This window comes from Capsicum annuum, chromosome 6 (assembly GCF_002878395.1).
Source record: "Capsicum annuum cultivar UCD-10X-F1 chromosome 6, UCD10Xv1.1, whole genome shotgun sequence".
Taxonomy (NCBI): Eukaryota; Viridiplantae; Streptophyta; class Magnoliopsida; order Solanales; family Solanaceae; genus Capsicum; species Capsicum annuum.
The window spans coordinates 187,323,242-187,326,333 of record NC_061116.1 but is presented as its reverse complement, the minus strand read 5'-3'; positions in this window follow the sequence as shown (position 1 = coordinate 187,326,333).

Below are 3,092 nucleotides of genomic sequence, written 5' to 3'. Positions count from 1 at the left end.
TTTGTATTTTACTCTTGATACATATGAATAAAAAAGAATCACCATACTTTTACTCCACAATTAATACATGCAATCTATTTAGCTTTGAAGATTTTTCTTTTAAATATTTCATCCCCTAAAATTTCTTCCAAATTATCACCAATTGATACAACTTTAATATATATTTATTTATAAATATTTGATACATTTAACATATGTTTGACATATGTAAATTATTTATTTTTGGTGTGATATCGATTTTTTAATGATTAGTGAGTAATTTTATGAAATTTATCATTGTGATACATATGGAATTAGATGTATCATTATGATACATCTGAAATCAGATTTATCATTTCAATAATTTGTGCCTAATTTTGCTCCCCGTAATAATTGAACCTGTTACTTCTTAAAATAAAAATCTTTTCTGTTTTAAATGTATCACTAATTATATGTATCACGTTATAACATATGTATCAGAAATTTAAAAATCCAGAATATGATGTAATTTAACAAATATTTAACTTTAAATTATTTATAAATATTTGATACATTCAACATATGTTTGACATATGTAAATTATTTATTTTGGTGTGATATTGAAATTTTATGATTAGTGAGTGATTTTACGAAATATATCATTGTGATACATCTGGAACTAGATGTATCATTATGATACATTTGGAACTAGATGTATCATTATGATACATCTGGGACCATATTTATCATTTTCACGACTTGTGCCTATTTTTACTCCACGTAATAATTGATCTGTTACTTTCTAAAAGAAAAAAATTTCTGTTTTAAATGTATCACTAATTATATGTATCACACTATAATATATGTATCACAAATTTAAAAAATCCGGGATATGATGTAATTTAACAAATTGTTGGGATAAAGTATTATAACACTTAAACATTCAAGAATTTATGTAAGTTATCCTATATTTTATACTAAGGGTTCATTTGATGTGAGGTATAATGGATAAATTATTTCAGGATAAAATGCAGGATTACTGTACCAAAGGGTGTGGCCTTGTGATTTAATGAAGTTGGGTGGAGCACCTTAAGGTCTCATGTTCAATTTCCAACAGAGGCAAATAGTAAGTAATTTCTTTCTTACTGTTCTAGCCTTGATGGATAGAATTACCTGGTGCCTGTTGTTGAATTATTTTATCTCATGTTTGGTTTGAGGTATCGATTAGTCTCAAAATTATTTATTCCACCATTTATACCATAGTGAATGACTAAGTTATTACATATACATGGTGGGATAACTAATATCGAAATAACTAATTCACTAATCTCGAAATAGCTAATTCAGGATTAATTTTTCTAGGATAACTCTTTCGCAACCAAACGACCCTTAAGAGTAGGAAGGGAAGATATAATAAAAAATTTTTATTTTATAAATTCGACATGTAAATTGAAATAACTATTTTTATAGGAACAAGTAATTTGAAACGGACAGAGCAATATAGTGTTGCTATTAATAGAAGAAAAATAAGTAGTAAAATGTAGTGCTTAAAAGTTTGATTGCAAACGCATGGTGTGAATATTAAAGATTTTGAATACGTAAATGAATTTGAATTGTAATGAACATTAGTGGAGGAGGGATTTGCTAGTTGCAGCATCCAAAGTCTTGATGTCATATGACTATGTGGACCACTTTAGCAAATAGAACATTTCAGATGTTCTCACTGTTGGGTTCAATTGGTATGAATGGAAAATGAAGAGATATAACCCTTTGAGAAAAAGACAAATTGTTTTGGAAAAGGAGTGACTGTTTGGATAGTTGTGTCTGTTAAAAAAAAAGACACAATCTTTCGAATTAACAAACATGACTCTTTCAAAGGATACACCTTTTCGGATGAACCAGTGCCACCTTTTGGAAATGACACTTTATGGCTATATAAACCTGCATTTTTTCCACAGGTTTAGTATGAAAAATTTCCACATAAGAAAAATATTCTCTTGCTTCTAAAAACTCTGTGTGATCATCTCCCATTGAGTGAGTTCGAAGAAAGCCAGAAAGTTTGAGGTACCGCTACATTCTGGTTGTGAAGTCATTTTATCCTAGGGAGAAAATGCCGCAACCTCGGGTACTTGAAGGAAATTATTTCCTTAAGGACACTCCGTGAATTTGGAGGACTTGGTTTTTCTGCTTCATCTATTTTTCTTTAAGAAACTGAAAACACACTTCTTTGAAAGATCATTTTGATCTTGTGTTGAAGGTGTTGGACAACTTCATAAGTGCTCTTGATTTATTCTTGAACTTGTGTTGAACTAGTGTTGCGAAAATTCATATTTTGTATACCCGAAAAACAACAATCTTAAGGAAATAATTTTAGAATTTTTTTTTTTACTTGTTTGGTGAAATTTTCTTTTCACAAAAGTTTTTTTTTCGGAATCTGTATTGCTTGGTTTCTGGAGATTAAAGCTTTTAGCTTTCTACTTTGTTTGAACTTAACTGGTGTTTTGAAGAAATAAAATCTTCATCACAAGTTAAAGATCACTCGGTTAACGATTGAAGGTCATAAAAACTTCATCATTAAACTAAAAACAAGGGGTGTTTAAAGTTGCTGCAACTTTATTAATAGTATTTTTATATACTAAAGTTATTGTCTTGTTGTGACAGGAAAATGACTACTGATTGTCAAGTGCATGATACTGCAACGACTGTGGCAACAATTAATGCTGCCACAACGAGTCGTACGAATGCCCCATCAGCAATGGCACCAACGAAGAAACCCAAAAAATTCACAGGTGTAGATTTCAAAAGGTGGCAACAAAAGATGTTCTTCTACCTTACAACTCTATGTCTTCAATGGTATACAATTGAAGAAGCTCCTGAGGTGCCCAAAGGAACTTTAGACCAGGAGAAATTTGTTGTTAGGGAGGCGTGGAAACACTCAGATTTCCTATGCAGGAATTACATTCTAAATGGCCTCCAAGATGAACTATACAATGTGTATAGTGGAATAAAGACGACAAAGAAGTTGTGGCGAGCGCTGGGAAGAAAGTACAAGACTGAGGATGTGGGAATCAAAAAGTTCTTCATTGCACGATTCCTAGAGTTTAAAATGATTGACAGTAAGCCTATTGTATCTC